At 52.0% G+C, this 21,962-nt stretch overlaps 1 long non-coding RNA gene and 1 other non-coding gene across 2 annotated transcripts; one reads left to right on the top strand and one right to left on the bottom strand.

The window, feature by feature from the left end:
• The first annotated feature begins 962 nt into the window (after positions 1-962).
• On the top strand, positions 963-7,506 carry LOC121468553 (uncharacterized). The gene is made up of 4 exons (XR_012052404.1): positions 963-3,246; positions 3,418-3,586; positions 6,282-6,336; positions 7,418-7,506. It is a non-coding gene; the product is annotated as an uncharacterized lncRNA (long non-coding RNA).
• An 11,737-nt stretch (positions 7,507-19,243) lies between these two features.
• Positions 19,244-21,536, bottom strand: LOC116807110 (uncharacterized). Its single transcript, XR_005978464.2, has 4 exons — positions 21,225-21,536; positions 20,781-20,940; positions 20,483-20,594; positions 19,244-20,052 (listed from the first exon to the last, which is right to left on the bottom strand). It is a non-coding gene; the product is annotated as an uncharacterized protein (transcript).
• Positions 21,537-21,962: the final 426 nt, after the last annotated feature.

Genomic DNA, 21,962 nt, shown 5'->3' with positions numbered 1-21,962 from the left:
GTTGATGGGATGGGGAGAGTCGCATTTTGGGGGGATCAGGGGCTAAATTTGGGACTGGTGGAACGGAGAGAGTCTTTTAATAGGCTGGAATTTGAGGTGGTGGGATGGGGGGAGGCATTTTTGGGTCTGGATTTGCGGTTGTGGGGTGGGGAGAGGCAGTTTGGGAGTCCCGGGTGGGTGGGGGGATGGGTGGATAGGTGTGGGATGGGTGGAGCCATTTTGGGTAGTCCAGGGGCTGGATTTGGGCATGGTGGGGTGGCCACCCCCAACCTGGCATCCCAACCTGGAGGGGTCCCCAATATTTGGGGTCCCAAATCTGCCCATCCAGGTGTCCCAAGTTTGCCCACACCACGGGTCCCAAGTTTGTGGGGTCCCACATCCCTGAGGTGTCCCTGCCCACCCAGGGGTCCCAATTTTTTGGGTTCTCCTGCCCACCGAGTGGTCCTCACCCAATTGGTGCCCATGCCAAGCCCCCCACAGCCCCCATCCATGCTGGGGACAGGGGGACAGGGTGCTGGAGGGACAGGGGGACAGAGTGACAGAGCAACAGGAGCCCTGCCACCCCCGTGCCCCAGGACCAGGTGGGACCAGAGACGTTTCCATTGCACCCCTGCCCCCAGCCCCACCCTGAGGAACCCCCTGCCCCCCCCTTTGTCAGCAGGGGGGGGCTTGGTGGCATGCAGGACCCCCTCTCTGTGCCATCCCCGAGGCAGCACCTGCGCTTTTTGACCCTGCCACCTGCCAGTTTGTCCAAGCGGGAGGTGGTCCATGTCCTACAGAAGGGGGGGAGTGACAACATTTTTGGGGGCACCTCGGCCACTTACACCCCTCTGCATCCCCCGAAGGATGCTGCATGACCCTACATCCCCCCCCCCCACAGACCTCACGTCCTCTTCCTCTGGGAGGTGATGTCGCTTCTCCCACTGGGGACTCACTGGTGAAACTGGGAGACACCATGGGTCACCCCTCAAAGGGACTGAAGGGTGGCAGTTGCTCCTGGAGTCCCCCTGATCTGACAGCTGGGGGGCCCAGGATGCTGCAGTGACAGTTTGGGGAGTGGGTGCTTGTTTTGGGGTCTCCAGCTGGGTCCCAAAGTCCCCTCCCATCACCTCAAAGCCACTCCCAGCCAGCGCCTCAGTTTCCCTCCCGCTCTGCAGGGACCACCTGGCACCAGTGTTCTGGAATTGGGTTTATTTTGGGGAGTTTGGGGGTTGGGGCTACTGGGATGGGCTGGTGGACCAGTGGGGTAGGCCAGGGTGTGGCCAGGCCGGTGGTCATCTGGGCTGGGGTCCGGCCAGACTGGGAGGCTGCAGGACCGGGGTCATCCAGAGCAGTGTCCAGCTGACATACATGGATCTGTGTCCATCCGGGCCTGTGTCCATCCAGAGCGGGATCCACGGCTCTGGTGTCCATCCGGACCAGGGTCCAACCTCTCCTGCCTCCGTCCATCCCAGGCCCCCTGGCCAGAGCCACTCCTCACTGCAGAGTGGACAAGACCCACAATCCATCCCAAGATGGCCCCAAACCCCCTCCCACCAAGCCCACCAGGCCACCGACCCCGAGCCCTGGGGTGATACGGGTGGTGGGGAAACAAGCACACAATCCATATGATTGATAGCAAGCTCCAACTTTATTCAAAGATACACTTAGCTTATTTAGGGTATTCTACAAGCATAGTCAGCCGTAAGCTCTGATTGGTTAATTTACAAAGCTCTTTGTTTTACTTCTCCTATGTGCAGTTACAGCTGTAGCTAAGTTCTCCTAAGCCAAGTTCTCACCTTTAGGCCATGTCTTCCAAGGACATGTCATCTTTGTTGAGCATATCTTCAAGGCTATGCCTGTCCTTATTATCTCATTCCCAGACCTTGTACAGCTATGCAGTTTCCCAGGCCTAGACACAGAGATGGGTTTCCAAGCTCTGTTCCCAGGTCAGACACAGCCTGATTCTGGGGTCTTAAACAGAGGTTTTTTGGAACAGGTATTGCATAGAATCATGGCTTTGTTCCAACAACCATTCTCCAACAATTCCCCCTTCTTTCTTTTGCACAAGCATTGCTTGATTGGTGACAGATGGGGCAATTTGATGTATGACTCTCTGAAGGCAAGCACAAATACGTGGTGAAAAGCATACAATCATCAAAATCACTAAACCAAGCATGATTAAATATTGAATGATAGAACGAAGCCATGGTCCCAGGCCCAATGATTTTAGCCAGTCATCTAACCCAAATCCATCCTCTTGCTGCAACTGAGTAGTAAGCCTATGCAATTCATTAATTTGCTTGTGTATTGATTTGCAGTGATCGGACAGATTCATGCAACGCATTCCTTCAAAATCCTCACAACCATGTCCCTGAGCCAATAGTAAAAAGTCAATAGCAGCACTATTTTGCAAAGTAGTATGCTGAACAGAATCAATATCTGACAAAAGATTAGACAGTGCAGCAGATGTAGCATTAGTTTGTTTGGCAAGCCAACAACCTAATCTGTTCAGTGTTGTTTGTGCCTTAGCCGCTGCAGCTCCTGGGACAAAAATAGAAGCAGCTACAATTGCTCTTTGGGACTAAAACTTTATATTATCTCTGCAGTCGCTCTGAAAAGCATGGGTCATTCTTTTTTGTCTATGCTGTCGGTATACATTTAATATCATGGACAGGTTTGGTGTCAATAGAGACAGTCGACCAATGGTGCAGGGACCCACTTTGAGTTTAGAAGGGATACCAGACCAGGCACGATCCCCACAAATAAGGAAGTACCCAGTAGGTAGCTGCAGTGGAGATTCAGAAGAAACTGAGGCATGTGCTGAAGTGTAATTACACCAATAAGAAGAATTTCTATATATTGGGAGGCTAGAATTTGCTGACACCGAATACTTATTGTTGGGATTCTGTTGTTGAACACTGTTCCAATTGAAAATAATATATGCATCAGCCTTAACTGATCCCAAAAGCTCTAACTCTTGTGGTTCAAGAGGAGCAAGAGGGAGGTGAGGAACCCAAGAATCCCAATTATCCACATTGTTTTGGGGCTGTGTTACCTTACAGGTTGGTATGTTCTGGGGGCAAGGCCAATTTTCGACAGGAACTCCTACCAGGCAGGTAGAAAACGGATTTCCAGGTGAGGATAAAGACAAACAAATAGCACCCTGATTTGTCAGTTTAGCTAAGGTGACCCATATATTTGTTTTTGGCTGTACAGGAGCCCAAGCATTTACATGTGACAAAATTGACAGTAGCAAAACTAAAGGTAACATTTTGTCTACAAATACCATCCTCTTTCTACATTATATTCTCGACATAAGTGTTTATACTGACAAGACTCTACCTTATTACACACAAATAATCTTGCTAAGTGAAGCAATTTGATCAGTCTAAATGCCAGTAATCCTAGCTCTCTTTCTTCTATGTTTTCTCCCAGAGCACTCAATTATGCTTGTGAAGCACGAGGTTGATATAACCACCTGCGAAGAGCAAAAACTGGATTATCAGTATGTAAGGGTCTCCAACAATCAATACACTCGTTAAGTATGCAAAAATCTCTACTTTGAAATACCTTTCTACAACCTCTACATACAATCACAATTAAGGTAACTTGATGCCCTGAGCACCCACAAGTCACATGCATTATTAATTTCTTTCTGTGCTTGTAATGATAATGTAGTGCTATAGCCACTCGTGATCCTGCATCAGGGCTAGTCCAATCAAGATTAATATCTAAAACTTCATTTATTTGCTGAAGAATAGGTTCAAGCCATGATTGTTGTCGGTGGAGTCTTCTGGCGATGGTGGAGGTGTCGGTGGCTGTGATGGAACAGGACGTGTCCACTTACTGGGAACCCGCAAGGGACCTGTAGGTGTAGACACACACATGTGACCTCGACCCATATAATTTACAGGTGCTGGTCCTGACCATATCCCTGTAGCAGGATGCCTATACATTACAGCTATTGATTTTTCTACAGCATTTTGTTTTGCAGTATCCCATGTGTGTATGCAGGAGGTGTGTCATGAACACCAAATATGCAAAGATGATTTAAAGGGAATCATGCTTTTGCCAGTCTTTCCTGAGGAACAGTGATTGTCCTAAATTTTGCAAGATATTGTTTTAAGGTTTGATTTGCCCTTTCTACTGTAGCCTGACTTGTGGGGGAGTGTGAAATTTCTGTAACACCCCATTGCTGCAAAAAACAATTAACTTTCTTCCCTACATATGCAGGTGCATTATCTGTTTTGATAGTTCTAGGTACCCCTAAAATAATAAAGCACAGTGTTAAATGCCTAATAACATGAACTGCTTTCTCTCCAGCTTGAGGAGAGGCCCAAATGTGAGAAGTGACTGTAGGTGTCAATGACCACATGGACATAACGTAAATGCCCAAATTCATTCACATTAGTCACGTCCATTTGCCACAACTCACTGGGGCCCAGACCTCCTGGATTTACCCCCAGGCCAAGACATGGTCCATTGTGATGACTGCTCTGGACATGCTCTGACAATTCCTCGGGCTTCCTCTATGGTAATATCAAAGCGATGTCAGAGCCGTTTTGCATTCTAATGAAATGAGGCATGGGCATTGCGTGCTTTTGTAAAATTGTCCCTGGGTACAGTCACTGATACCAGCTGATCAGCATTGCCCTCCCTTAATCCTTCCATCCTCTTATGACTCCTGATGTGAAAGATTGCATATGGAGCAGTTCTTTGATGGCAGACTGTAGTTGTGTAAAAAGTGTGTTCAAGTGTTGGTTTTTCACTTCTCTCAGCAATGCATCTTCAATGCGCTGCACTACTCCAACTGCATATAGTCAGTCAGACACAACATTTATGGGGTCATGCATCCATCTACAAAATGCACACACAATAGCTGAAAGTTCCAATGTCTGCAGAGTGTCTGAGGCCAGTCCTTCTATTAAGATGTGATTCCATTGTCCTTGCTCATTCCAGGTAAGAGCAGCTTTTCGTGGTTTGGGGCCTGTATCTGTGTATACAGTGATAGCATCCATCAGTGGTGTTTCACTATATTTTGGTTGTGATAGCCATGTCTGTGAGGACATCCAGCGTAGAATAGATGAAGATAGTGGAGACAACTGAATTTCTGCACCATATTCCAAAATGCTAGCTTGTAATTCAGGAGAGTGTTGTAAAAAACAATCCAAAACAGCCTGTTTTATTGGAACAAAGAGTCTTTGTGGCTCTTCTCCAGTGACCTGTAACACACGTTTCTGACTTTTTCGAATTAACAGTGCAAGTGCATCTATACATGGCTGAATAGAATTGCAAGGTTGCATAGGTCCAACACCTATTCTAACACTTTTACATCTTGCTTCTTTTCCCCTTTTTCTTTCAATTGCTGAGTTAGAGCACCTAAAGGTGTTTTGGCTGAGAGAGAATAGTAATGTCTATGGGCAAGTCAGGATTATTGCGATTAACAGCTTTTTGGGCAACAGAAGCAGCAATATTTGTTACTACTTCTCGTTGCTTATCAGTCAATTGAATAGGTGCTGCAGGATCTGTGCCTTTCAGCAATGGTCTCAGTTCATCAAGCTCATCATTGGTAATGTCTACAACCGGACGGAGCCACTGAATGTCTCCCATAAATCTTTGCATGTCATGTAAGGTTTTGAAATTGAGCTGCAAATCAACTTTTTGTGGCCGAATATGCCTATCAGAAATTACCCAGCCCAAGTATTTCCAGGGAGCAGAGCTCTGTACTTTTTCTGGAGCTACACACAAATTGTTGCTTTGGAACTGCACAAAAATGAAAGCCTCTTGCTGAGCTGTGAATGAGCTTTCTTGTGCAAACAGAATGTCATCCATGTAATGATATATCACAGTGTTAGGACAAGCAGCTCGAACAGGCAACAGGGCAGCGTCCACAAACAGTTGACACAGAATAGGGCTACATTTCATTCCCTGTAGCAAGGACACCCACTCATATCGATTAGCTGGTGCTTCACGTTTTAGGGAAGGTACCGTGAAAGCAAATCTTTTACTGTCATTTGGATGGATGCCAATTGTAAAGAAACAGTCGTTAAAATCAATGATAAGAAGGTTCCAGCACTTGGGCAGTATGGCTGGATTTGTGAGGCCTGGCTGTAGTGCTCCCACTGATTCTATCTGGGCATTAACTGCACATAAATCGTGAAGCAAATGGAATTTCCCTGATTTTTTCTTAATAACAAATATGGGATTATTCCAGGGGCTCATTGAGGGTTTAATGTGACCTTGCTGTAACTGTTCAGCAACAAGGGCATGAACTTTCTCTTTTGCTTTTTCTGTTGCAGGCTTTCTCTTTTCAGCGGCCACTGCTCGATCCACACTGGATCATCAGATTTCCAGGTTAGGGGGATTGGGAAAGCCCAAGTAGTGACCACTACTAAAAACGGTCTTTTGTCACAAGGAGAACACCTAATTGCATGAGAATGTCATGGCCAATTAATGCTTCAACACTGTGTGGTAATGATATAACAGTAACAAATTGTACACAAGTGGGACAATCCAGTGATAAACGAATTTTGTCCTTGCTCTTACAAACTGAAGCTGAACCTCCTACTCCCTCTACACCAGAGAGCATTGGGAGCAGAGGCCAGCTGGCAAGCCAACAGTCCTTGCTGACAATGGTGATGTCAGCTCCAGCATCCTGGAGTGCAGATAGCTGTAGCCTCTGTTGGCCATTTTCCAAAAGAACAGGAGCTTTTGGCCGTTATTCCATCGGCGAACATAATAAAATAATACCTCCTGTAGATCCAAAACTCTCCGGCGCAGTCTATGCCTCAGCCCACACAGGGGAGAGGGCACTTGACACAAAAAAACATCTTATACAAGCCTTCTCCACGTTGGGGGTCCCCAAGGTCATTAAGACGGACAACAGACCCGTGTACACATCCAGGGAGTTCCAGAGCTTCCTGCAGCAATGGGGAGTGGAACATAAGACCGGCATCCCCCAATCCCCTACGGGCCAAGCTGTGGTTGAGAGGACCCACCAGAGTCTAAAAAGAATTTTACTTCACCAGCAACAGACAATGAAGGGGGAAGCCCCTCAAATCCATCTTGCCAAGGCGTTGTTTACATTGAACTTTCTAAATTGTGCTTTTGAAATCCTGAATCCCCCCATCATTAGGCACTTTAAAGACAATCACCAGCTGGAGTTGAAAGAAAAACCCCCAGTCCTCGTCAAGGACCCGGAGACCTGGATGACACAAGGTCCCTATAACCTGGTCACTTGGGGGAGGGGGTACGTCTGGGTATCCACCCCCTCAGGGTTAAAATGGGTCCTGTCTAGATGGGTCTGGCCATACATCCCCAAAGTCACCAAAGAAAACACTGTCCGGCAAGCCCAGGATGTCTGTTGGAAGAGGAGGAGATGCAGGACCAATTCCATTTAAGATATCCCTGTTAATATCTTTTTATTTCGTTGCAGCCCAGACCTGATGGCCACACGCTCTATTAAAATGCTAGTTTGGCTAGTCACCGTGCTCTGTATCTTAAAAGAAGGACACTGGAGACTGGAGACTGGCTTGGGAACATTTTAGCTGGCTGGGGATTCTCAGGATGGGTGACCCCAATTGTCAAAACAGGACTTCTAGTCTTACTTATTTTTATTCTTATTTTAATTGTTTTTGGTGTCATCTGGTGCATGATTTCTCAGTTGATAGCCAAGGCAACAGACATCCCAAGCATCAACCATGTTGCAGCTCCATCAGCTTCCGATCTAGAAGATGAAGTTCCACCAGTCCCAGATCCTGAAGATGCATCATGGACTGAAACAGGGCCTATCCGCCAGCCTTGGTTTGCAGGCACCTACCCTGAATCTGAGTTTCTCCCCTGTATGGAGGTTACCCCCGTTTGAAAGACTGAGTTTTCTTACTCGTTCATTTGTATTTGATAAAGGGGAGATATTGTATTGTGTTATTGAGTTTGTTCAGTTTGTTCAGTGGTTTAGTCCTGTACCCCCTGGTAAGTGGTCCTGCCCTCCCTTGCCTACTCCCATCCCTATGTCAATCCTCCTTTCCCTCCTCCCCTGAAATGTAACCCTTCTGAGGACCCTGCCCCCGGACCTGTCCATCACTTGGCAGCCCTTCCTTTCTTTCTGGAAGGTTCTACCCAGAACATCGAGTGATAGGCTGGACAGCCAGGTCTCCTCCTACCCTCTTTCCCCATTGGTGTTCCCTCATGTATGTCACCCTGATATCCACACCCCTGTTTGATCTCATTGGCCCACGTAGGGCCATCCCCTGGTTACACTCACTGTTATAAGCCTGTGCAAAAGGCTGTTCGAGGCTTTCGCAGGCAGTTTACCCTCCAAGATGGGAAGTTCTTCTGAGCTGCCCAACAAAGTTGGATTACAAACACCTGCAAGAGACGACTCCTTGCCTTTGTCATTGTTGCCAAGTTCTCCCTGCGGCTCAGGAAATCTGAACCCAAAACTGCTGTCCTTACCTCCCGAGGATTGGGAAGGTGGCCAGTGTTGACCTCGGTGTCCAGCTGAGCTGGGCAAGCATTTTCCAGGACAGACACCGTGGTGGCAGTGGTGGATCAGAGAGAAAAGCCAAATGTGACAGACTAAGCTTGACGGTAGGAGAGGGATGGCTCAGCAGAGGACCTGGGGACCTGTGGTGCCAGCCAGTGACCGGCCACTCGGACACAGCAGGAAGGCCCCAGACTGTCACATTTCAGCTGGGAGGGTATAAAAGCCAAGAGGTTCTTTGTTCAGGGTCCCCCAGAGGCACCAGCTGAAACTGCCACTGTTCCAGCACAATAAAATTATTTTAAGGATCCAGAGGTCCGACACTGCGATGGAGGACATTTCACATTTCCAATCTTTTGGGCACTTAGGACCTTCTAATTTTGCTTTGCACCCAAGAAAAAGAAACCCCCAAATGTGCACAAATCACTCCTTTAGCTTTTCCTCGTGTTATTTTAATCTGACTTTTACATTGCTGTTTGCTATCTTGTCCTCATCCTTCCAAATTTCCTGTGCCTATTTAAGTCCAGCCTGGGATGGTGCACACATTTGGTTTAGTTCTGCAGCGATTTATCCCCAGCAATCCTGCTGACCACACCCATTTCAATGTTGCAAAAACCGAACTCTGGGCTGCAGTATGTGAATCAAGCTCTGGTGTGTGAGATGGCAGGGCACCAGAGCAGGCACTGAAGAAGGGACGTTCCGTAGGTTGGTGAAGTCACTACCAGAACTCAGTCTAGCTCTCAGAATTCCGGCGCCACACCAGGAGTGGGGAACTGCCTCGCTATGGGCATTTACCAGAGGCAGAACCTTTAGAGCCACTTGCTCTAAGGTGCCAGACACAAGCCACCACAGGGACCAGGCAGAGGAGAGAGGAGGCAGCTCTCCGTCTTGAGGTTCCACAAGAAAGAGTTTATTTCAGGTGAAGAGAGCAGAAACAGAGAGCCCACGGCACTCCTGTGCAAGATACAAGTCAAGGGGTGGATACAAACAGCTCACCAAGAGGGAATCCTCAGGGGAGGAGTGAGGGGATCACATCCAGTGTCTGGAGCCCATTGGGGTAGGAGGGTGGAGAGGATGGGTCACACAGGCCAATGGGGCCTTGAGGAATTGGGGCATCCCAAAAAGGTGTTGCAGTCTGGGATTGGCCCGATGGGAAAGTGCCAGGGAAGGTTCGGGGACCAAGGGGCTGAGTTGCTATGACAGGCAGGGAAAGAGCTGGAACAAGGGGCGGGGAATGGCATGGGGGTCAGCTTTGAGGGAGGGTAAAAGCCAGGGGTGAACAAACTCGGGGAGAACATGGGGGTACAACAGAACAAAGCACCTAAAAAGGAAACAGTAAATGAAATTTGTACAGCAACAATCAAGAGCATCTGCAGGGACACAGTCTGACCAGCAATGTCAGCAGGCAAAATAAAGGTTTTGCTGAGCAATGGCCCTTGGATGAAGCAAAATATTTACACTCAGGGCAGTCCATTTGTACAGAAAGGGGGTACACTCTGGGGTACAGCTAAGGCCATGAGGTCCCAGCAGGCTCTGGGGTGGCAGCAGGCTGAGGTCACAGCAGGCTCTGAGGTCACAGAGGTCCCAGAGCTCCGTGGTTGCAGAGCACCACAACGCCCGAGCAGGCAGTCCTTGAGCACAACTGCTGCGGCAGCAGCGGCGGTGGCAGCAGTGGTGCTGACATTGGGACAGCGGTGTCAGGACAGTGGTGGCAGCAAGAGCGGCGGGACTGGCACAGGGCAAGGCACCATGGCCCTTGCTCTGCGCCTCCTCCTCCTGCTCCTCCTGGCCGTGGCCCTGCCTGCCAGGGCTGCCCAGGCTGCTCCATTGCAAGCGCGGGGAGCAGGTGAGCCGGCAGCCTGGCTCCCCTTTCCCAGGACAGCGCTCCCTGCTCTCCGGGGAAGCGCTGGGGATGGTTTTCCCCTGGGGTTTAGGGAGGGTTTCCTCTGTGGGAGGGAGTGAACTCCCGTGCCCATGGGCTGCTCCAGCTGCCCTCCCAGGGATGTGGCACAGGGCCTACCAAAGTGTGGAGACTGGCCAAGAGACAGCCCAGAGCTCCCCAGGCCCCTGTGCAGCTTTGGCCTTGTCCTTTCACATCTGGCTCCCATGGCCTTCCCCGAGCCCCTTGCAGTGCCAAGTTCCCACAGACAGAGGGGGATGCCAGCACACAAGGAACTGGTTCTCATCTCTGCTCCCTTCTAGATGAGCATGCTAGGAAGGCTTCTCCAGCAGCTTGGCTCCATGAAGATTTCCAGCCTCTTAAGTCTCGTGCAGGTATACTGATAATGTTCCTAAAAGAATAATCACTGACAACCTGGCAGGAACCAGCTGGCAGAAGCTTCTGTGGCTATTGAGTTGCAGGTGCGTCTGCAGGGAGGACATTTCAGGCTCCTTTCCTGGTTGCTGAACACAAGTCCGTCTCCCATCGCAGGGGTGAGTAGTGTGTCCCCGATGACACCACAGGCTGAGCCATGGTTTTGTGGGATCCATCCATCTGAAATGCAAATACTCCTCTTAAGGTCCTCTGAGAGGGAGGAACAAACCTACAGGAAACAGTAAGGCTCTAGAGAAATACAAACACATAGAGAAGATGCTGAGTGATCTGGAGAGACGCCGTGGTGGGTGCATTCCCCTCCCCCTTCCCCTGGGACTCAGCAGCTGGGGGCTTTCCCTGCACATCTGGACAGACCCTGCCTGGCACAGCAGGAAGGGATCCATGGCAGCCTCGCTGCCCCGCTGCTGCTCTCACGGCCTGCAGGGCTGTTTCCCAGCCTGGGCTGGCTGCAGCTTCTCCCCAGCCTCTGCAGGAAGGCATTTGGCACCAGCTGACAGGGAGCCCCACCTGCACCATGGCCCATGCACACCCTGAGATCCCCTGCAATTTTCCAGTCACTGAGCACATCTGGAGGGGCAGATGTTTGAAGGAGGGTGGGCCCTGCAGCAGCCCCAGTAACCTGGTCTTTATCCTGAATCTCATCCATGACTGAGACAAGCTTTGCCTCCTGAAGATGCCACCTTCCTGCTGGTGAACAGCCCAAATGATCCAGCTGTCCCTTTTCCTTTCCCCAGAGATGGAAGGAGAGGCTGTGCTGAAGGCTGAGTTTCCCAGAGGAAGCAGTGGCTCATTGGCAGCCTCTGCTGCAGGAAGGGAGGCGCTGCCAGGCACAGTCACAGGAGGTAATTGCTGTGCCTCTGGGCCTGAGCCCTGCTGAGCCTTGAGCTGCCCTCTCTGCTGCTTGGCAGTGCGGGCTCACAGCATTACCTGAGCCCCTTGCAGTGCTCACTTCCTCATAGAAGGGGGATCCCAGCACACCATGGAACATTTCCCATCTGTGCTCCTTTCTAGATTGGGACCGTGACTTGAAGCGTTTGGAAAGACTGGTAAAGCACAGTTTAAGGATCTTGGAGTCTGGTGAAGGTAGGTTATCAGCAACCCTTTCCTAACAGAGAAATCATTGTCCAGAGGAATATTTATGTGTGATTTCCTTTAAGACACTTTGATGTTTGATGTATTCTAGAAATCCTGTCCCCCAAATTCCTACTCCTGTGCCCAAGAGCAATCCCACAGGAGGATCACTGTCAGGGGGGGAAGGAGCATTTAGCTGTCCATCTTCCACCCATGTGCAATGCCAGTGTGTTCTTCCGTGTGCTCTGTGCAGCCCCAGAGAAGAGCAGAGAGGGAAGGGCCGGGCCCAGGGCTGTGTCCCGGGGCTGAGCCTTTCACAGCTCCTTTGCCTGCCCCAGGGAGCCTGAGCTGCTCCTGCTGCCGCTGTCAAGCCCTGGCCCTGTCTGCGGCTGGGTTTAGAGCTGCTGGCAGCTCCAGGGAGTCCTTTCTCCCCTGGCTGCCCCACAAGGGGCTCCTTCCATCCCAGTGAGGGGCCAGCACTGGCATGTGGTCCCCCTGTCCCTGCTCCTGAGTGGAAGGCAGAGCTGAGGGAATGCCTTGGAGGGCTCCAATCGCCCAGGGGCACTCACTGCCACTGCAGCCTGAAGGAGAATCTTCAGCAGTGTTCCCAGAGGTGTTCTGTCCTGCCTTTCTTTGCAGCTGAACGTGAGGATGAAGAGGATCTGGATTCCCAAACCATGCCCATTACTGAGCCTCTGGGAGATGGTGAGGGTAGGTCAAGTCCCTTCCCCCTGCGAGAGCTGCCAGCTCAGAGCCCAAAGCTCGGCCAGGGGGGCATCGCTGCAGGTGCCAGGACAGAACCACGCACGGGTGTGCCCTCGCCCTGGGCCATCCCCTCACCGCTCCTGGGGCTCAGTGCTGCCCCTGCAGATCTGCAGAGATGACAGAGGCTTCTGTGGCTGTTGAGTTACAGGTGTGGCTGCAGAGAAGACTTTCTCAGGTCCTTTGGTGCATGTTGCTCGCAAGCCCAGCTTCCATCGCAGGGGTGAGTAGTGTGTCCCTGCTGACTCCACAGGCTGAGCACGGGTTTTGTGGTATCCATGCCTGGGAAATGGAAATATTTCTCTTAAGGTCCCCTGAGAGGAAAGAACAAACATATAGGAAGGAGTAAATCCAGGGAGGAATCAAAACATCTTGAAGAAATCCTGAGTGATCTGGAGAGACAGCATGGTGGGTGCATTTCCCTCCCCCTTCCCCTGGGACTCAGCAGCCGGGGGCTGTCCCTGCAGATCTGGACAGGCCGTGCCTGGCACAGCAGGAAGGGATCCATGGCAGCCTCGCTGCCCCGCTGCTGCTCTCATGGCCTGCAGGGCTGTTTCCCAGCCTGGCCTGGCTGCAGCTTCTCCCCAGCCTCTGCAGGAAGGCATTTGGCACCAGCTGACAGGGAGCCCCAACTGCACCATGGGCCTGAGATGCCTGCAGTTTCCTACTCTCTGGGGAGATGCAGAGAGGCACCTGTTTGCTGGAGGGTGGAGTTTTGGAGCAGCTCCAAAACTCTGGGCATTTTCCTTGTCTTTATCCACTTCTTTGACAAGTATTGCTGGGAGCAGCACAGCACAGCACAGAGGAATTATTGCATGCAGGCTCAGGGCTTTGGGCACTGAGCAGTCCTGTGCCAAGAGGCAGCAAGGTGCCTGCAGGCCCCAGCTCAGGGGGAAACAGAGAGCGAGAATGTCCTGGCCGTATCCACCCTGCTGCCAGCTCAGCAGTGCAGCATAGCAATGGCTCACGCTCCCCATTGCTCCCAAGATGCAGCTGGCACCTCAACACGTGCTGACAAAATCTGGAAAAGCATGAGAAGAGATTTCTGCCGGGGAACATCTTGTTTGATGAAGTTGATGGTCATTGTGGCTGGTGCAGCACTTGGCCTGATGATGTGCTCTGTCGGAATCTGGTATTGCTGGAACAGAAAATGGTGAGTGTTTTGCTGATCTCAATCTCAAACCACTTCCTTTAAAGGCTGCTAAAAATCAGAGAAGATTCCCAGTGAGGCTGCAGTGGAGCTGTGGCCAGTCCATGGCTGTCCAAAGAACTCGGCTGAGGGCTCTGCTCTGCCCAGTGCTTTCCTTGGCCTCTTCATTGCTGAGGCTTGTCCTGCGGGGCCCGCTGGGGCTGCAGCCAGTGCTGGCTCCCACTGAGGCTGCCTGGCCAAGAGCAGCCCCAGGGGCACAGGGCAGAGGCAGAGCAAGGTGGGGAGGAGAAAGAGCAAGGACGAGATTGCCCCTGAAAGGCAGAGGCGCTCTGGGGCCCGCTCCTGGCCAGGGAGCCTGCCCAGAGCCGTCCCCTGCTCGCCGGGGCCTTGAGGGGCAGCTGTCCAGCTGGGCCAAGGTGTGCCAGCCGCTCCAGCCGTGCTGGGGAGCCCTGCCAGCTCTGGGCCCTGCTGTGCAGGAGGCTCCCTGTGTGCCACTGGCAGCTGGGGCCTCAGCCACTGCTCTCTCCCAAGGTGCTGCTGTGCATCTCCAGGAGACGAGCCTAACAACTCCGGCAGAGAGAACTTGACCTGTGTTTCCAGCACTTCACGTCTGTCCCCATCTGCCCTTCCACAGCTTCCTCACCATCTTGAGCCATTCCCAAAACAAACCCGTCCACAACGAGACCCTCTGCCCCTGAGCCCCCTGGTCCTGTTCCCCTAGACTGACTGAAGGTGGGCAGGCCCCACCTGCCAGGGAAGGGCTTGGCCCACATTTTATGTTCAAATAAAGTAATAAGAGTTTTCAGAGATATGTCCAGGTGTTTCCAACAGCAAAGCCCAGCCGGCACCAGCACTGGCTGAGTTCCATGGCCAGGAGCAGCCATGGATGCCCACGGTGAGGGCAGGCAGGAGCCAGGCAGGGGCTGCTGTGACCAGCGGCGGGGCCCTGAGGGGCTGGGGGAGCCCATGCTGAGCATCCCTGGGCTGAGGGCACATCTCCTTCAGTGGGATCATCTGGGCCTGGACATCCTCCAGTAGCATGCCCAGGAAAAGAGAGAAGCCATCAAGAACATCTGCAAAGACACAGCCTGAGCAGCAATGCCAGCAGGCAAAACAAAGCTCCTCCCCAATTAACACACAGTTGTTAGGACCTAATTGATGGGCCATCACCAATCCAGGGTGCTGCACAGGGTCTGCTCCTCTGGGTGAGGGAGGGAAGGGAAGGGAAGGGAAGGGAAGGGAAGGGAAGGGAAGGGAAGGGAAGGGAAGGGAAGGGAAGGGAAGGGAAGGGAAGGGAAGGGAAGGGAAGGGAAGGGAAGGGAAGGGAAGGGAAGGGAAGGGAAGGGAAGGGAAGGGAAGGGAAGGGAAGGGAAGGGAAGGGAAGGGAAGGGAAGGGAAGGGAAGGGAAGGGAAGGGAAGGTCTGTGTGGCCTTGGGGCCTGATGGGGCTGATAAACAGCCCCAGAGGCACAACAACCCAGCTGCAACCACACTTGATTTCCAGGTCAAAACACTTGGCGTCGCTGCCCTGGGCTTCCCCATAAGGCGTGTGGGGGCTTGGAGACCCCATAAGGTGCACGAGGGGCTAGGGTCCCTTGTGAGACACACAGGGATAATTTAGGTTCCCTCTGAGACATGGAGGGCACTGGGGTCCACTTGAAGTTATGCATGAGATTTGGAATCCTATGTGAGGCATGCAGGGGGACTGGGATCTTTCCCAATGTGTGCAGGGGGCTGGGGGTCTCTGCTGAGCACAGGACGGGGTTTTGGGGTCTCATTTCAGATGTGGAGAGGGCTGTGGACTCTGCTAAGTGTGCCAGTGCTTTGCGTCCCTCCTGCTGCACGCAGTGGGGCTGGACTCTCTTCTGAGGCACGCAGGGGACGGAGCCCTCCCGGGTTCCCTGCCGGGCCCGTCCGGCTCGGGGCTGCCGCGGCCCAGGGGCAGCCGCCGTGCCAGGATGGCTGTGGTGAGGGGGCGAGGCGGAGCTGCCCCGCCGGGTCGCGCTGCACAGGCACGGCACGGACGATGCTGAGTGCCGGGCAGGCAGCAGGGCAGGGCTGGATATGGCAGGGCAGGGCCCGGGGGGCAGCGAGACTGGAGGCCTCTGCCTCCCTGCACTCCTGGCCTCAGGGAGCTGCTGGGAAGAGGCCCTGGGGAGCCTTGGTCAGGAATGGCCCTGGGCCCTCCTTCATGCTCCCAGGGACTGCAGGTTCTTCAAAGGACTTGGGCTTTTGCCTTGGAGTCCCTGAGAGGTTTGTGCAACCATGGCCTCCAATTATCTGCTGGAATTAGTCCCTGGAGATTCTTTGTCAGTAACAACACTCAGTGAGGCTCATTAATGCTTCAAAGTACTGCAGTTCTTTTAAGGTACTTCCCTTTTTCCTTCCCACACTGAGTCTCTGAGAGGTTTGTGCCATCCTGACCTCCAATTCTCTCCTCCAACAAGTCCATGAGGGGTCTGTGTGGATGGACCTCAGGGGACCCATTCATGCTTTGAGACACTTTGGGTTTTTCCTCGGATTTTGACTCCTGGTTAGGTTGGCGCAATCTCCTCTCAGGCCCTGAGCTTCCAGGGCTCAGCTCTAAATGCACCACGGGGCTCATTGGGATCAAGCAAGTCCTGACAAACCATGGCTCTGCCCTGATTTCCCTCTGCTCTAGTGCAGTCCATTAGGAAGGTTTCCTACAATACTGATGGAAAACTATTTGCAAGAGCTTCCAATAAATCCACATTCCTCTTTGAAGAGTATATTTTATGACTGTTCTATTTAGAGCAGAGGTGGCTGCAGCATTCAGCGACTGATATTGGCCCAGGGACTCTCCTGAGGATGTCTGGCCTAGTGAGAGAAGCTGTGCCTGGAGGTCTGAGGCAGTGTGGACAACCTTGCCCCACATAGCCCAAGCCCGTCCTGTCTCTGCTCAGTCACCTGGGACCTGCTGTGCTTGGAGAACTGGCTGCGCTCAGGCAAAGAGGGGTTTTCCTCTTTTATTTTTTGAAGCAATCTAAAACTCCTAAGCTTCCCCATTTAAAACAGACACACTCCTCAAGTGTGTGACAAGCCCCAGGTACCTCCAATGAGGTTCCCCTTCCCCAAGGCAGAGCCCTGCAAGGAATGATGTAGACACACAGGAAGATCTGCAATGATCACGAATCCAGAGTTGGCTCAGGGCAGAATGAGAGCCACTCCTGAAGGACAGACCAGCTTTGCACTCCTTGCAGCTCAAAGCTCCCAGTGGGCCACTGAGAGGTGTGTGAGTGACTCAAGAGTGAAGGAAGGGAAATGCAGAGAGCCCTGGAAGTGCTTCTGTGCAGACAGGCTGTGGGGAAGGGCAGCGCACACCTGCCCTGGGCCGGCTGTGAGGGTGGATCATCATCCCAACCTGCACTGGGCATTGCAAGGGACTGCTGCCATGGACACCGCACTGACCCCAGTGCACCAGCCCATTGCTCAGGGCTGGTGTCACTGCCCAGAGCCAGAGGGGAGCCCTTGCTGTGGGTCTGTGCCGTGGCCGCCTGCCCTGCGCCGCGCGGGCCGGTCAGGCGCTGCGGAACCTGCAGCAAACAGCAGGGCCAGGGCCAAGGCCAGGTCAGGCAGACAGAAAGGGGCAGTGCTGGGCACTGTTTGCATGGCAGCCCTCACTGGGACACCACACCTGGGTCACCTGGCCTGGCAGGTGCCATGGAAACCCCTGGCAGGGACTGATGGCACAGACCCTGGCACTGAGACGCTGCTGCTGGGCCGGGTGCTGAGCACAGGGCTGGGCACACAGAGATGCTTTTGTTCTTGCTGAGCTCCCACTGAGCCAAAGCCTGGCCTGCCCCTCCTCTGGCCACGCTGGAGAGGGGCTGGGGCTGCGGGGGAGCTTGGGAGGGGACACAGCCAGGACAGGTGACCCCCATTGACCCCGGGGATACCCCAGACCATAGGGCATCATGCTCAGGGTATAAAGTGGGGGGAACAAGGAGGAAGGGGGGACATTTGGAGTGATGGCTTTTCTCTTCCTAGGTAACACTCTAGGCTGGAGGGGGCCCTGTTTCACCAGTGGGCAGGGTCAGCACCAAAGACAGACACCAACTGAAGGAATTGTGTCATTTATATCATGCATAGCTGCAAAGAATTACAAAAGGATAAGCTCAGCAAAGCACATCATCATTAGCAAAGCATTACAAAAGAAGCTCAGCAATGCATCCAGTCATTGCTACCAGAGATTGCCTGGAGTGATTAAGGAAAGATCCATCACCAGTTAGCCTCAGGCTTTACCATCATCCACAGCCACACATCAGCTGGGGGAAGCCAAGGACTGGAGAGCCACTCCCAGACACTGGGAATTCCTGCAGGTGCCTCCACCTCTGCAAGCAATGAGGCTCCAAGCCCAAAGCTGTGAGAGGACCCAGCTTTTACAGTGTTAAACAAACAAGCTGGCATCACTGCCACTGCGAGAACATCTGCTTTCATTCTCCTGACTGCTTTCTCCCAAAGCCTGGCCAGGGCTGTAGGAGGAACCAAGGGAGTTGACTTTGATCCTTCACCCCCAAACAAGGCCCGGTGGGGCCTTGTCTGTTTCTAAATACAGAAAGATAAATCCATGTTTTATCAAGGAACACATACATTGATCATGTTGTTAATCATGCTTCGTTAGTGAGTGGATACAAATACAACATTTGCTTGGGAGGTTCATCTAGAGGTGAGCTTTGCCTCAGGGCCTGTTCAGGCCTTGATCACAACCTGTTCAGGCCTTGGTACTTTGATCGGTCCTGAGACCTACAATCAACTACAACCTTTGTAATAATTCTTTCAGTAACACAGCTTAGATTTAGGTATTAGGCATAAAGGCATCTCCTCTTGTTCTACAATTAAGTGCAGTTTAAGTTCATTACTCAGAGCTATTCACGTTCCTTTTAAAACATGCCTAAATAGTTGCTATTCTCTGTTATTTATCAAATGCCTCTCTTTTCTTGAGACTGTCTCTTTTAAGAAAGGTCCCAATACTCCACTTCCCAGCACAAAGTGTCCCAGCAACTCACCAAGTGCACACACTGCAATGATGACAGGCACTGCCACCAATGCATTTCACAGCAGCCTCTAATTTGGCAGCCACGAAGCCAATCCCACCAAGAAGAATTTTCTTCTTTCTGCCACTCTTCTACTGCTCTTTCTGTCAAGGTGATTCCTGACTGTTGGCCTTCAAACCCATCACTGCTAGCAGTGCAACATCCCCGTCCCCTGATAGCCCAGGATTCTCCTTGGCCAGCAAGCAGATAATCCAAGGCCATGCGGTTCTCTGGAGTCCCCATTTGTGTTTGTTGGAGCTCATAGGATGTGCTATTGGACATTTTAACAGTATCTTATACTACCTCTTCTAATAATCCAATGTGCTATTGGACATTTTAACGGTATCATTTACTACCTCTTCTAATAATCCCGTCAGATCATTCATGTAAACTCCACAGGACGGGGCAGCGCACATGGGGCACAGGGTGAACCAGAATCTTTTACTTTCTGAAACCCAAGGCACTCTTTGGGTGGAAAATGTTCTCTGGGCCCTAACTCTTCAGTGTGGTCGTTGCTGAAGGACCCTAAATGGGGGCCCTGCAGCTGGGAGTGGTGAGACACTGACACTGACCAGCTGCAGCACCCCAAGTTCTATTGACATTGGGAGTGATGGTAAAGCACAGGAATCTTCTGACACTGTAGCCTCTATAACTATAACAGGGTTTGGTTTCTCCTGACGGGAAATCTGAGTGAATCCTGTCACACGGATCATTGTATTCCCGTGTCCCACAGCACAGGTTTCTGTAACTGTCCCTTCATTGACTCCGTTACGAGGCAGAGCCCATTGACAGAGTTCTGGCCACCCCACAGGGTGGGCCCTCCAAGGGAACCCCATTCCTCCCAACTTCAGCTGAGAACATACCCAGCAATTAGTGACACTGAGTGCTTTGGCTACCTTGGTCTTTAAATTTCCAAAATATTTTGATGACTGATCTCTTGGTGAAACTCTGGAAGTGTTTTGGCAAACAAAGGCTCTGGCTGACTATCAAGGTACAACTTACAGACATCAGTAGTACTTTAGTGACACCGTTTTTCATTCTTTTTGCTCAATCTCATTCAAGTTAGGAACAATAATTCTGTTGTCCATGGAGCTGGCACCTTTTTATTTACAGTATAATGCTCCAAGGTCCTTTATTGTTCAGCTTTACCATGTTGTCTGTGGGTAACAAGGCTTGGTGGGGCCCTTTCCCCTTTGGCTGGAAGAGGGCCAGGACCTCTATTTAAAGAGAAAAAAAAGGTAAAGAAAAAAAAAAACAAACAATTAGATGAACTGTAAAAGATACAAGTAAAATCCAAGTGCTAGTGAAACAACTTCTGTAACTTTGCATTAAGAGGTAAATGATCTTTTTAAAAAGAGAACTCAGTTATTTACATTGTAAATGTGCTGATGGCATGGATCCATCTTACTGACCTCAACAGCCTTTTTTACAGTTTTTGGGGTTTGTTTCCAACATTGTTATTTTAAATTGTGGTCAAAGCAATAGGAAATTGATTGGGGCCCTTCGAGCTCCAGGCAGGACTTGGAATCTCAACTCTGTCAAACCCCAAATCCTTTAGAAGATGACCTTCCTTCTCACTCTGTGAATGAGCTGCACATTCCCTCTGAAATTGTCAGGGGTTTCTTACAGATGAAAAATCCCACTTACGGCTTTTTGCTCTGCTTTGGAAGTGGGAAGGGCAATTCTCCATCCATCAGCTCCAGACTGCACTGCCTCAGGAACACGGCTCACTTGCCAGCTTTGGCCACTCGTGGCACGTCTAGAGGAGGAAGAAAGTGCAACTGCACCATTCCAGCCAAAAAGAAATGAAGAATGAATAGTGGAGATCCAGGCGATCCTGCGGAGATCCAGGGGTTCAGCTGGGACAGTGAAGAGTTTGGGTCCTTGCCAATTGGATGTGTGTCCCCAGCTGCAATCTCCTGGCCTGCAGGGGAGTCTCACTCACCTGCCAAAGCAGAAAGCTCAGGCACTGTGCTCGGAATAGGCTTGTCTGATGCAAAGCTGTCAGAGCAATGTGAGGGCAGAGCCAGCCCAGCTGTGCCCAGGGCAGAGCCCAGCAGAGCCCTGGCAGAGCCCAGAGCAGCCTCAGCACCCGCAGAGCCCGGCTGCAAGGAGAGAAACCAGAAACTGCCCGTCAGCTGAAGGCTGCTGTCCCCTTGTCCCAGCTGCCCACAGAGCCCAGGCCATGCTGGCTGTGCCCAGAGCTGTGCCCAGAGCTGCCCATCACTGCTGCCTTTGGGAGCAGAGCAGGAGGGCAGGACATTCCCAGCCTGCAGCCAGCCACGGCACATCCAGCCCCTCAGCAGCTGCCCAGAGCAGGAGCCTCCTTGTGCTTGTTGCTGTCTCCCAAAAGCTCTGATCCCACCATGCCAAGCAGACGGGGACTCACCTCACGCCATCCTCCACTGAGAGAAAAGCTGGTCCCAAACGATGTCCTCAGCCTTCTCCAAGGGCACGGCCCATCCACGCTGCAGCTGCTCCCAGGCACTTCCCAATCCCGACTGGACCTTACATAGAACGCTTCCTCTAGAAAAACAAACAACAAACTGTTGAAAAGAGATTAGAGACAAAGGGAAACAAGAAAAAAACTCTTTATCTCTGTCAAGGGCCTGAGGAAGGCCCAACCCCTACATGCTAGGGAAAATCCCACCCATGGGGGAGAGAAGCCCACACTTTCTCTCTTCCCTCCTACACTGCCCCCCAAAATAACAGTGATCTCAAAGCAAACAAGGGCAGTGGAGCAGCCCAAGCCCTTCCTTGCCTGCAAAGCAAAGCAGCCCCTGCACAGGTTCTGGAATCCCACCTCTGCTCCCACCATGGGGGTTTGTTTGTGTCAGGCTGGCTGCCCCAGCCCCAGCCCCAGCCCCAGCCCAGGCCATGCTGGGTGCTGGGGGCTGTTGGCAGGGCCAGGAGCCCACTCCCATTTTGTATCCACCCCAACCCGTGCCCCCAGCCCTGCCAAAAAGCAGCTGGGCAGCGACTGAAGTTGCATCTGCCCCAGCACAGGGGGAACCTTTTGTTCCCAGCCAGGCTGTGCAATGCCCAAATCTGGGAGCATTTCCCTGGCTGTGGACTCATCTGCGAATTCGCTGTGGAGCCAGGCTTTGAAGACAGTGCCAGAAGTCCA

This window comes from Taeniopygia guttata, chromosome 32 (assembly GCF_048771995.1).
Source record: "Taeniopygia guttata chromosome 32, bTaeGut7.mat, whole genome shotgun sequence".
Classification (NCBI taxonomy): Eukaryota; Metazoa; Chordata; class Aves; order Passeriformes; family Estrildidae; genus Taeniopygia; species Taeniopygia guttata.
This window is presented reverse-complemented; position numbering and strand designations above follow the sequence as displayed.